Here is a 14290-nt window from a genome sequence, read left to right as displayed (position 1 = left end):
CACTGGCTGTGATTGACAGCAATGGGAGCCAATGGCTCCAGCTGCTGTGTTTCAGTCAATGAGAAGAAAGACATGGGACCCGTGTACATCGCTGGATCAAGAGGGGGCTCAGGTGAGTATTGGGGGGGGGGGCTGAGGGGGGAGCAACACACAGAAGGCTTTTTACCTTCAAGCATAGAATGCATAAAGGTACAAATCCTTCAGCCTTCACAACCAGTTTAACTTTATCATCAGTGTTGTAATTCTCTAGTTATATACTCTGTAAAAAGTACTGGAAGATAAGATAGGTACTTTAGGGGGCGTGGTTTGCCGCAAGCTGTGATGGCCGCTTAGTCCCGGAACTCCCGCCGGCCGGAACGTGCTTTAGCCTTGCACTGCGGGGACGGGTGAGACAGGCTCTCCCAGCTATGGGGAAATCAGACCGGATGACCTCCGATGCCCGGTCATGGTCCCCACGGGGACCAAATCACCAGGGAAGACATATAAAGGAGCTCTTCCGCTCCCAACAGAAGGAAGGGCCGCAGCCTTCTCCCTCTCCATCCCCCTCCTCCGCTCCCCCTGCAGCCGCAGACATGGCCAGCTCTCTCTGCTCTGCCACGCACTCAGCACCAAACACAGTTCCCCAGCACGATCTCTCCTCCGCTACTCAATCCCTATCACTAAGGGATCTTCACACTGTGGCCGCGGACATAAAGGTCACTTTCACTATCGCCCTGAATGACTTACGTGAAGATATCCAGTCATTGGGCTCAAGATTGGATCAGGTGGAGTTCTCTTCCAGACATAATACGTCCGCCATAGCTGATATACAGCAACAGTCAGCGCTACACACTTCTACTATCCGTGAATTTTACAGGCATATTGATGATCTGGTCAACCGTGGACGCAGACATAATATTAGACTCCACGGCCTACCAGAATCAGTGGAATCAAATGATATTCCTAGGGCGGTAGTAGCCATTTTTAATGACCTCCTCGGTCGCCCCCCAGCAACCCCGATTGACCTTGAGCGTGTGCACAGGGCGATCCGTCCTGGTGGGGAGACACAGACCCACCCAGAGATATCATCTTCTGCCTTGTCAGTTTTCCTCTCACAGAGGATATCCTTAGTGCCAGGGACAGAAGACATCTCTTTTATGAGGGGGCAGAAATAAATCTATTTCAGGACTTATCCAGTATGACCTTGCGCCAAAGGTGAGAATTGCACCCCTTACTGGATACCCTCTGCTCACGCAATATTCCTTACAGATGGCGGTTTCCCTTCTGCCTCTGTGCACAAGCCAGCGGGCGCACCTCCAACTTAGAGTCCCCGAAGATTTGCCCACCTTCTGCACTTTCTTGGATATCCCACTGATCGACCTGCCTGACTGGTATAGGTCCATGAGGTTGCCGTCTGCTCAAGACACGAGTCATGAAGCTAGTGCAATGGACTGGCAAAGCCAACTCCCCCGCAGACGCCGCTCAGTCCCATCAACTCCTCCGAAACTCCCTGGAGGGGGCTCCGCAGCCACCTCCAGCCCGATGGCTTCACCGGCGCTTAGGAAGCCGCAACATGAAGTCTAGCAACCCTACATCCGCCCATACTCCTGATCCTCCTGCGCACTCTCCAACAGGTGACAGACACTTACTATTAATTCTCACGTCTCATTACTGCCTTGCTCCAAGAGTTTTTGCTGTCTCTCTACCTCCCTTACAATGCTCACTGGACTTCCATTTCTTAAATATCCTATACACTTGCACAGTATGTAACCAACACTCCAGAAGGTCCACTCGCAGTCACTGACCCTTGTATACTCTATGGGCCTTTCTCCTCCTTCTTTCCCTTCCACGGGGAAAAGTATTAACCACGCTGCAGTAAGCTCTGCCTCCCGCCTCGGAGAACCAATCCCAAACTCTACCTCCGCAGCTAGTACCGGAGCAGTCCTGGTCCCACTACGGGACCTTTTGCATCCATCTGGTTTCCGCTACGCATCCCTATTTAAGCTCATCCACATTTCAACATCACGAAAGCTTCCTGGATGACCATCATCCTCTGCCTTATCTTCCCTGAGACTCTAGAACGTCATTCCGCCGCATCCGAAGGCACCCTGCTGCATCCATGGGAACGCCCGGGCGCACTGGGCCCATCCTGCTCTGGCTTCGTGTCTCTCTGCCTATCCTGTTCGGCTGGAAGCTATCCCTACCTATTCCGTATAGTATAATAACATATGTGAATGTAATGGAGGTCTTTTGCTTTTCCTGATTGAGGGATTGGGAGGCGGGAATACTGTATGTAAGGCACAGAGAGATGCTCCGAGGGGATTGCTGCAGCTAATAAGTTAACATGATTTTGGCTTTGTGAACGAGCATCACCTCTCTCCGCCCACCGCCTGATAACTCCTTTTAGAATTTTTTTTCTTTTTTCCTCTCCGTCCAGCCTGCAACCATTATCTGATCCTGTGTGGGAGAGTGGCCTGGGGCCTTCCATGCCTTTCTGAACTTTTCATGTAATTATCCCCTGCATCCTTGCTCCCTTTTCTCAGACATGCGAGAGGTGATGCTCGATTCCTCTGCCACAATAGGGGCCTTAACCAATCCACTTTTTCTTATATACTGCTCAGTTTTTCCCAATTGCATATGGACATTGTCAGGTTTTGATCCTATGGAGCATAGTTGGTCAGTGTATGTAGACGTGGGGCCTTATGTTATTTTTTCCTGTTATTGCACTGTTTTTCACATGCATTGCATATGTTGCATTGTTATACTTTTGCCTCTCTTTCAGGTATGCCTGTACTACTCACTATGGCCCCTATCAACACCCATTATAGACATATTTCTTATACCAGACCTGATCTCTTCTAGGCACACTTGACTTTCACTTATGTACCTGCTTCACATGCACCATGGTATTTTTTCCTTTGCAACAAGCAGCGGTGTTTCTTTGCTGGTTCCCTACCCCCCTTGTGGCACCCTTTTTCCACCCTCCTCGTGTGCAATCCCTATATGCTCTAAGACATGCCGTTTTTCCAGAGACGGTCCGTAAACAGGGGCGGACTGACCATTTGGAAACTCGGGCACTGCCCGAGGGCCCGGGGTCAGTAGGGGGTTCCATGAGATGTCCCTGGTACCTTTTTCATAGGCTATTTTGAGTTTGGGCAAGGACACATGGGCCCCATGATCCCCTATTGCCCGGGGGCCCATGAGTTGTCAGTCCGCCCCTGTCCGTGACTTTACCCTACATATTTGGCGCCGAGGGCCCATTGTTACATTTTCCCCTCTCAAACCCTTCCCCACAGAACCCTACATTTTTTTTCTTTACTCTTTGTAAGAAGCCACCGGCCGGCGGTTGTTCTCTTCCTGGTTCAACGCCTACTTCGTTCCCCACACAGTAGGCTCTGTTTTTACTGAAACCTTTTTTTTTCGGCTACTATTATTATTACTATCCTTCTTCCATACTCCTTTTCCCCTTTGTCTTCCTTTTTTTTCCTTTCTGATCCTTTTATTCTCTTCTTGATTCTTCTTCTCTTACGTGGAGAAGCGGGTCTTCTCCTCAAGCCGATTATCTCTAATCAAAGGGTCGGAAGTCCTCCTGCGCTATAAAAGGAAGTATATTTAACCTAAAGCTGCCAACACTCAAAAACTGATACCAAAAACAGTGTTAATCATATACAGTTGCAAGAAAAAGTATGTGAACCCCTTGGGATTACGTGGAGTTTTGCATGAATTGGGCATAAAATGTGCTCTGAACGTCATCTAAGTCACAACAAAAGAAGAACACAGTCTGCTGAACATAATACTACACAAACATTAGATATTGCCATGGTTTAATTGCACATAACATGTAAACATTTTCAGTGCAGGGAGGAAAAAGTATGTGAGCCCCTAGCTTAATGACTTCTCCCAGAGCTAATTGGAGCCAGGAGTGAGCCAACCTTGACTCCACTCAGTGTGATGATATCGATGTGTTGCTGACAGCTGTCCTGCCCTTAAAAAACACACACCTGTTTTGGGTTTACTGGTTTCAAGAAGCACTGTCTGATGTGAACCATGCCTCACAGAAAAGAGCTCTCAGAAGACCTACGATCAAGAATTGTTGACTTGCATGAAGCTGGAAAGGGTTACAAAAGTATCTCCAAAAGCCTTGATGTTCATGTGTCCACAGTAAGACAGACTGTCTACAAATGGAGAAAGTTTAGCACTGTTGCTACTCTCCCTAGGCTTGGTTGTCCTGTAAAAATGACTGCAAGAGCACAGCGCAGAATGCTGCATGAGGTAAAGAAGAACCCCAGAGTGTCAGCTAAAGACCTACAGAAATCTCTGGCACATGCTAACATTTTTGTTGACACATCTATAATAAGGAAAACATTAAATAAGAATGGAGTACATGGGAGGACACCACAGAGGAAGCCATTGCTGTCCAAAAAGAATATTGCAGCACGTTTGAAGTTTGCAAAAGAGCACCTGGATATTCCACAGGACTACTGGCAAAATATACTGTGGACAGATGAAACCAAGATTGAGTTGTTTGGGAAGAACACACAACACTATGTGTGGAGAAAAAAAGGCACAGCACACCAACATCAAAACCTCATCCCCACTGTAAAACATGGCGGAGGGAGCATCATGGTTTAGGGCTGCTTTGCTGCCTCAGGGCCTGGACAGATTGTTGTCATTGATGGGAAAATGAATTCCAGAGTTTATCAAGACATTTTGCAGGAAAACGTACGACCACCTGTCCGCCAACTGAAGCTCCGCAGAGGATGGGTGATGCAACAGGACAATGACCCAAAGCATACAAGTAATTCAACAAAACAATGGCTGCAACAGCACAGAATACGCCTTCTGGAGTGGCCCAGTCAGAGTCCTGACCTCAACCCGATTGAAATGCTGTGGCATGACCTTAAGTGAGCGATTCACACCAGACATCCCAAGAATATTGCTACACTGAAACAGGTTTGTGAAGAGGAGTGGTCCAAAATTACTCCAGATCATTGTGCAGGTCTGATCTGCAACTACAGGAAACATTTGGTTGAGGTTATTGCTGCCAAAGGAGGGTCAACCAGTTATTAAGTCCAAAGGTTCACATACTTTTTCCTCCCTGCGCTGTGAATGTTTACATATTATGTGCAATTAAACCATGGCAACATCTAATGTTTGTGTAGTATTATGTTCAGCAGACTGTGTTCTTCTATTGTTGTGACTTAGATGACGTTCAGAGCACATTTTATGCCCAATTCATGCAAAACTCCACGTAATCCCAAGGGGTTCACATACTTTTTCTTGCAACTGTATATATAAATAGTGTAGCGCTCATATCAAATAAATGCATACAGTGTGACTCTTCACTGCAAAATACTAAGAGAATAATGAAATTAAAATAAAATAATGAAAATCATATAATGTGACTCATCACTCCAATAGTGCAAAAACATGTATAGTGTCAGACCTAAAATAAATATCTGTGCCCCTCACTTCAAACCGTGCTCACACACTAAATTAATACAATATCTAAAAATGTGCCTTCCACTTGAAAACAAACGTGCTCATACACTTCATATATTAAATATTAGATCATGTATCAACACACCCCCTAACACTTGTCATGAATATTTGATTAATGATTTTATATCCTGTAAAACTGAGGGAGTTGTGTATTGTTTGGAGTGTGATTGTGGACTCCAATATATAGGCAGAACAAAGAGGCCACTGTGGAAAAGGCTCAGGGAGCATGTTCAAAATATTAATAAAGGATTTACAAAACATAGTGTCTCGAGACACTTTGCCATATATCATAATAAGGACCCCAGCAAAATGAAATTTTGGGGGATTGAGAAATTTAAGAAGCATTGGAGGGGGACTAATGCAGGCCATAGATGGGGAGAAAAACGGCAGATTTTTCTTTTAAAAAACGAAAATTCGGTAGTTCAAGCGGCCGACGTTGCCATCAATGGTAAAAAAAATCGGCCGATTTTCATCCCTTCTACAGCCAGCAAAAAGTGTCCCTGAAGAGAGCTCTGCTATTTCTGACAGTTCCTTGACATTTACAGCAGTTGAAACATTGTATCTATTTATTTCCATTTAGGATACAGATGTTTTTATTCGGAAACAAATAGATACAATGTTTCAACCGCTGTAAATGTCAAGGAACTGTCAGAGAACTGTCAGAAATAGCGGAGCTCTCTGCAGAGACACTTTTTGCTGGACTGGAATTATTCTTATTTTCATCCTACTTCTTCTTCTTCATCCTCATCCTCTTCTTCTTCTTCTTCTTCATCCTCATCCTCTTCTTCTTCTTCTTCTTCTTCATCCTCATCCTCTTCTTCATCCTCATCCTCTTCTTCATCCTCATCTTCTTCTTCTTCATCCTCATCCTCTTCTTCTTCATCCTCATCCTCTTCTTCTTCTTCTTTTTCATCCTCATCCTCTTCTTCATCCTCATCCTCTTCTTCTTCATCATCATCCTCTTCTTCTTCATCATCCTCTTCTTCTTCATCCTCGTCCTCTTCTTCATCCTCATCCTCTTCTTCTTCCTCTTCTTCTTCTTCATCCTCATCCTCTTCTTCTTCTTCTTCTTCTTCATCCTCATCCTCATCTTCTTCTTCCTCATCCTCATCCTCTTCTTCCTCATCCTCATCCTCTTCTTCTTCTTCTTCTTCATCATCATCCTCATCCTCATCCTCTTCTTCTTCTTCATCCTCATCCTCTTCTTCATCCTCATCCTCTTCTTCATCCTCATCCTCTTCTTCATCATCATCATCATCATCATCCTCTTCTTCATCCTCATCCTCTTCTTCTTCATCCTCATCCTCTTCTTCTTCATCCTCATCCTCTTCTTCATCATCCTCTTCTTCTTCCTCTTCTTCATCCTCTTCTTCATCCTCTTCCTCTTCTTCTTTTTCTTCTTTTTGTCTTCCTCTTGCAGGTCACTGCTCATGCGCAGTTTTTTTATCGGTAAAAAATCGGCCGATTCGCCCACTAATTGCCGCGAAAATCGGCCGATCGGCAAAATCGGCCGATTTTTTTCCAACTTTACCGGGGGAAAAAACGGCCAAAATACCGAAAATCGGCCGACCAAATCGCCCACTAACGATCCGAAAATCGGCCGATTTTATTTTCGACCGAAAAATCGGCCGATTTTCGACCCATCTATGGCCTGCATAATAAAATAAAATCGCTGAGTCAGGCTGAGTCCAGGTGGATGTATTGCATGAACACACTAGTTCCCAAAGGGTTAAATGTCGAATTCGACTTAAATTGCTTTATCAGTGACTTTTGAATTAGATATAAATTGCGTTACCAATATTTCTCTAATTTTAGTATAGATATTCTAATTGGTACTTATATGTGGTTTTACTATTATAATCAATTTCTCTTTTTATAAATTTCATTTAATTTTAATTTTATTTTTTTACTTTTAATTTTATGGCTGTTATAATTATTTAGTATGAAATATTGATTCTCTATGCATCAACTGTATTTATTAGGGTTGTATTCAATCATGTTAATGTGTGGGTAGATTGCATGATGAAGGGATAGATTTTTAGAATGTTTCTATTTTTATATATATATATTTATATATTTTAATTATATTCTGAGTGTCAGGTAGAACATAAGGTCATCCTCTCCATCCATCCCCTAGTGGTAGGTTGCAATTTAGCTCCTCAATATCTTTATATTGATGGGTATTATTTTTATATATATGTCCAATTTGTATAAGTCTTATTAATTTTAATATTATTGAAATAATTAGAGATGAGCGAAGAAATGAAAAATTCGATTCGGCTGATTCGGCGAATTCCAGTGTGAAATTCGATTCGATGCGAATTTCTCCGCTACGAAGATGACTTATTTAAAGGGTTTCTAGGCTTCAGAGAGCCTTTAAATTAGTGCAGAACACTGTACCTTTAATTTAAATGCCCTTGGAGATGAGGAAGGAGAAGGAGAAGGAGAAGGATGAGAAGAAGGAGAAGGAGAAGGATGAGAAGAAGGAGAAGGAGAAGGGTGAGAAGAAGGAGAAGGATGAGAAGAAGGAGAAGGATGAGAAGAAGGAGAAGGAGAAGGATGAGAAGAAGGAGAAGGAGAAGGATGAGAAGAAGGAGAAGGAGAAGGATGAGAAGAAGGAGAAGGATGAGAAGAAGGAGAAGGATGAGAAGAAGGAGAATGATGAGAAGAAGGAGAAGGATGATAAGAAGAAGGCTGAGAATAAGGAGAAGGATGAGAAGAAGGAGAAGGAGAAGGATGAGAAGAAGGAGAAGGATGAGAAGAAGGAGAAGGAGAAGGATGAGAAGAAAGAGAAGGATGAGAAGGAGAAGGATGAGAAGAAGAAGGATGAGAAGAAGAAGGATGAGAAGAAGGAAAAGGATGAGAAGAAGAAGGATGAGAAGAAGGAGAAGGATGAGAAGAAGGAGAATGATGAGAAGAAGGAGAAGGATGATAAGAAGGACAAGGAAGAGAAGAAGGAGAAGGAGAAGGATGAGAAGAAGGAGAAGGATGAGAAGAAGGAGAAGGATGAGAAGAAGGAGAAGGATGAGAAGAAGGAGAAGGATGAGAAGAAGGAGAAGGATGAGAAGAAGGAGAAGGAGAAGGATGAGAAGAAGGAGAAGGATGAGAAGAAGAAGGATGAGAAGAAGGATGAGAAGAAGGAGGAGAAGGATGAGAAGAAGAAGGATGAGAAGAAGGAGAAGGATGAGAAGAAGGAGAAGGAAGAGAAGAAGGAGAAGGAGAAGGATGAGAAGGAGAAGGATGAGAAGAAGGAGAAGGATGAGAAGAAGGAGAAGGAGAAGGATGAGAAGAAGGAGAAGGATGAGAAGAAGAAGGATGAGAAGAAGGATGAGAAGGATGAGAAGAAGGAGAAGGATGAGAAGAAGGAGAATGATGAGAAGAAGGAGAAGAAGGAGAAGGATGAGAAGAAGGAGAAGGATGAGAAGAAGGAGAAGGATGAGAAGAAGGAGAAGGATGAGAAGAAGGAGAAGGAGAAGGATGAGAAGAAAAAGGATGAGGAGAAGGAGAAGGATGAGAAGAAGGAGAAGGAGAAGGATGAGAAGAAGGAGAAGGATGAGAAGAAGGAGAAGGAGAAGGATGAGAAGAAGGAGAAGGAGAAGGATGAGAAGAAGGAGAAGGAGAAGGATGAGAAGAAGGAGAAGGATGAGAAGAAGGAGAAGGATGAGAAGGAGAAGGATGAGAAGGAGAAGGATGAGAAGAAGAAGGCTGAGAATAAGGAGAAGGATGAGAAGAAGGAGAAGGATGAGAAGAAGGAGAAGGATGAGAAGAAGGAGAAGGAGAAGGATGAGAAGAAAGAGAAGGATGAGAAGGAGAAGGATGAGAAGAAGAAGGATGAGAAGAAGAAGGATGAGAAGAAGGAAAAGGATGAGAAGAAGAAGGATGAGAAGAAGAAGAAGGATGAGAAGAAGGAGAATGATGAGAAGAAGGAGAAGGATGATAAGAAGGAGAAGGAAGAGAAGAAGGAGAAGGAGAAGGATGAGAAGAAGGAGAAGGATGAGAAGAAGGAGAAGGATGAGAAGAAGGAGAAGGATGAGAAGAAGGAGAAGGATGAGAAGAAGGAGAAGGAGAAGGATGAGAAGAAAAAGGATGAGGAGAAGGAGAAGGATGAGAAGAAGGAGAAGGAGAAGGATGAGAAGAAGGAGAAGGATGAGAAGAAGGAGAAGGATGAGAAGAAGGAGAAGGAGAAGGATGAGAAGAAGGAGAAGGAGAAGGATGAGAAGAAGGAGAAGGAGAAGGATGAGAAGAAGGAGAAGGATGAGAAGAAGGAGAAGGATGAGAAGGAGAAGGATGAGAAGGAGAAGGATGAGAAGAAGAAGGCTGAGAATAAGGAGAAGGATGAGAAGAAGGAGAAGGAGAAGGATGAGAAGAAGGAGAAGGATGAGAAGAAGGAGAAGGAGAAGGATGAGAAGAAAGAGAAGGATGAGAAGGAGAAGGATGAGAAGAAGAAGGATGAGAAGAAGAAGGATGAGAAGAAGGAAAAGGATGAGAAGAAGAAGGATGAGAAGAAGGAGAAGGATGAGAAGAAGGAGAATGATGAGAAGAAGGAGAAGGATGATAAGAAGGAGAAGGAAGAGAAGAAGGAGAAGGAGAAGGATGAGAAGAAGGAGAAGGATGAGAAGAAGGAGAAGGATGAGAAGAAGGAGAAGGATGAGAAGAAGGAGAAGGATGAGAAGAAGGAGAAGGAGAAGGATGAGAAGAAGGAGAAGGATGAGAAGAAGAAGGATGAGAAGAAGGATGAGAAGAAGGAGGAGAAGGATGAGAAGAAGAAGGATGAGAAGAAGGAGAAGGATGAGAAGAAGGAGAAGGAAGAGAAGAAGGAGAAGGAGAAGGATGAGAAGGAGAAGGATGAGAAGAAGGAGAAGGATGAGAAGAAGGAGAAGGATGAGAAGAAGGAGAAGGAGAAGGATGAGAAGAAGGAGAAGGATGAGAAGAAGAAGGATGAGAAGAAGGATGAGAAGGATGAGAAGAAGGAGAAGGATGAGAAGAAGGAGAATGATGAGAAGAAGGAGAAGAAGGAGAAGGATGAGAAGAAGGAGAAGGATGAGAAGAAGGAGAAGGATGAGAAGAAGGAGAAGGATGAGAAGAAGGAGAAGGAGAAGGATGAGAAGAAAAAGGATGAGGAGAAGGAGAAGGATGAGAAGAAGGAGAAGGATGAGAAGGAGAAGGAGAAGGATGAGAAGAAGGAGAAGGAGAAGGATGAGAAGAAGGAGAAGGATGAGAAGAAGGAGAAGGATGAGAAGGAGAAGGAGAAGGATGAGAAGGAGAAGGATGAGAAGAAGGAGAAGGAGAAGGATGAGAAGAAGGAGAAGGAGAAGGATGAGAAGAAGGAGAAGGATGAGAAGAAGGATGAGCAGAAGGAGAAGGATGAGAAGAAGGAGAAGGATGAGAAGAAGGAGAAGGATGAGAAGAAGGATGAGAAGAAGGATGAGAAGAAGGAGAAGGATGAGAAGAAGGACAGTTCTGTGACAGTTTCTGTCTATTTCTGACAGTTCTGGGACATTCACTCCATACAGCGGTTTCAACCGCTGTATGGAGGGAATGTCATAGAACTGTCAGAAATAGACTATTAATGACAGTTCTGGGACTGTCCTTCCATGCAGCGGTTGAAACATTGTATGTATTTGTTTCCATAAATGGATCCATTTATGGAAACAAATACATACAATGTTTCAACCGCTGCATGGAAGGACAGTCCCAGAACTGTCATTAATAGTCTATTTCTGACAGTTCCATGACATTCCCTCCATACAGCGGTTAAAACAGCTGTATGCAGTGAATGTCCCAGAACTGTCATAAATAGTCTATTTCTGATAGATCTGGGACATTCACTCCATACAGCTGTTTTAACCGCTGTATGGAGGGAATGTCATGGAACTGTCAGAAATAGACTATTAATGACAGTTCTGCGACTGTCCTTCCATGCAGCGGTTGAAACATTGTATGTATTTGTTTCCATAAATGGATCCATTTATGGAAACAAATACATACAATGTTTCAACCGCTGCATGGAAGGACAGTCCCAGAACTGTCATTAATAGTCTATTTCTGACAGTTCCATGACATTCCCTCCATACAGCGGTTAAAACAGCTGTATGCAGTGAATGTCCCAGAACTGTCATAAATAGTCTATTTCTGATAGATCTGGGACATTCACTCCATACAGCTGTTTTAACCGCTGTATGGAGGGAATGTCATGGAACTGTCAGAAATAGACTATTAATGACAGTTCTGGGACTGTCCTTCCATGCAGCGGTTGAAACATTGTATGTATTTGTTTCCATAAATGGATCCATTTATGGAAACAAATACATACAATGTTTCAACCGCTGCATTGAAGGACAGTCCCAGAACTGTCATTAATAGTCTATTTCTGACAGTTCCATGACATTCCCTCCATACAGCGGTTAAAACAGCTGTATGCAGTGAATGTCCCAGAACTGTCATAAATAGTCTATTTCTGATAGATCTGGGACATTCACTCCATACAGCTGTTTTAACCGCTGTATGGAGGGAATGTCATGGAACTGTCAGAAATAGACTATTAATGACAGTTGTGGGACTGTCCTTCCATACAGCGGTTGAAACATTGTATGTATTTGTTTCCATAAATGGATCCATTTATGGAAACAAATACATACAATGTTTCAACCGCTGCATTGAAGGACAGTCCCAGAACTGTCATTAATAGTCTATTTCTGACAGTTCCATGACATTCCCTCCATACAGCGGTTAAAACAGCTGTATGCAGTGAATGTCCCAGAACTGTCATAAATAGTCTATTTCTGATAGATCTGGGACATTCACTGCATACAGCTGTTTTAACCGCTGTATGGAGGGAATGTCATGGAACTGTCAGAAATAGACTATTAATGACAGTTCTGGGACTGTCCTTCCATGCAGCGGTTGAAACATTGTATGTATTTGTTTCCATAAATGGATCCATTTATGGAAACAAATACATACAATGTTTCAACCGCTGCATTGAAGGACAGTCCCACAACTGTCATTAATAGTCTATTTCTGACAGTTCCATGACATTCCCTCCATACAGCGGTTAAAACAGCTGTATGCAGTGAATGTCCCAGAACTGTCATAAATAGTCTATTTCTGATAGATCTGGGACATTCACTCCATACAGCTGTTTTAACCGCTGTATGGAGGGAATGTCATGGAACTGTCAGAAATAGACTATTAATGACAGTTCTGGGACTGTCCTTCCATGCAGCGGTTGAAACATTGTATGTATTTGTTTCCATAAATGGATCCATTTATGGAAACAAATACATACAATGTTTCAACCGCTGCATTGAAGGACAGTCCCAGAACTGTCATTAATAGTCTATTTCTGACAGTTCCATGACATTCCCTCCATACAGCGGTTAAAACAGCTGTATGCAGTGAATGTCCCAGAACTGTCATAAATAGTCTATTTCTGATAGATCTGGGACATTCACTCCATACAGCTGTTTTAACCGCTGTATGGAGGGAATGTCATGGAACTGTCAGAAATAGACTATTAATGACAGTTGTGGGACTGTCCTTCCATACAGCGGTTGAAACATTGTATGTATTTGTTTCCATAAATGGATCCATTTATGGAAACAAATACATACAATGTTTCAACCGCTGCATGGAAGGACAGTCCCAGAACTGTCATTAATAGTCTATTTCTGACAGTTCCATGACATTCCCTCCATACAGCGGTTAAAACAGCTGTATGCAGTGAATGTCCCAGAACTGTCATAAATAGTCTATTTCTGATAGATCTGGGACATTCACTCCATACAGCTGTTTTAACCGCTGTATGGAGGGAATGTCATGGAACTGTCAGAAATAGACTATTAATGACAGTTGTGGGACTGTCCTTCCATACAGCGGTTGAAACATTGTATGTATTTGTTTCCATAAATGGATCCATTTATGGAAACAAATACATACAATGTTTCAACCGCTGCATTGAAGGACAGTCCCAGAACTGTCATTAATAGTCTATTTCTGACAGTTCCATGACATTCCCTCCATACAGCGGTTAAAACAGCTGTATGCAGTGAATGTCCCAGAACTGTCATAAATAGTCTATTTCTGATAGATCTGGGACATTCACTGCATACAGCTGTTTTAACCGCTGTATGGAGGGAATGTCATGGAACTGTCAGAAATAGACTATTAATGACAGTTCTGGGACTGTCCTTCCATGCAGCGGTTGAAACATTGTATGTATTTGTTTCCATAAATGGATCCATTTATGGAAACAAATACATACAATGTTTCAACCGCTGCATTGAAGGACAGTCCCACAACTGTCATTAATAGTCTATTTCTGACAGTTCCATGACATTCCCTCCATACAGCGGTTAAAACAGCTGTATGCAGTGAATGTCCCAGAACTGTCATAAATAGTCTATTTCTGATAGATCTGGGACATTCACTCCATACAGCTGTTTTAACCGCTGTATGGAGGGAATGTCATGGAACTGTCAGAAATAGACTATTAATGACAGTTCTGGGACTGTCCTTCCATGCAGCGGTTGAAACATTGTATGTATTTGTTTCCATAAATGGATCCATTTATGGAAACAAATACATACAATGTTTCAACCGCTGCATTGAAGGACAGTCCCAGAACTGTCATTAATAGTCTATTTCTGACAGTTCCATGACATTCCCTCCATACAGCGGTTAAAACAGCTGTATGCAGTGAATGTCCCAGAACTGTCATAAATAGTCTATTTCTGATAGATCTGGGACATTCACTCCATACAGCTGTTTTAACCGCTGTATGGAGGGAATGTCATGGAACTGTCAGAAA

This window comes from Staurois parvus, unplaced genomic scaffold (genome assembly GCF_062004578.1).
Source record: "Staurois parvus isolate SC_StPar_1 unplaced genomic scaffold, SC_StPar_1.0 ptg001215l, whole genome shotgun sequence".
NCBI lineage: Eukaryota > Metazoa > Chordata > Amphibia > Anura > Ranidae > Staurois > Staurois parvus.
This window is presented reverse-complemented; position numbering follows the sequence as displayed.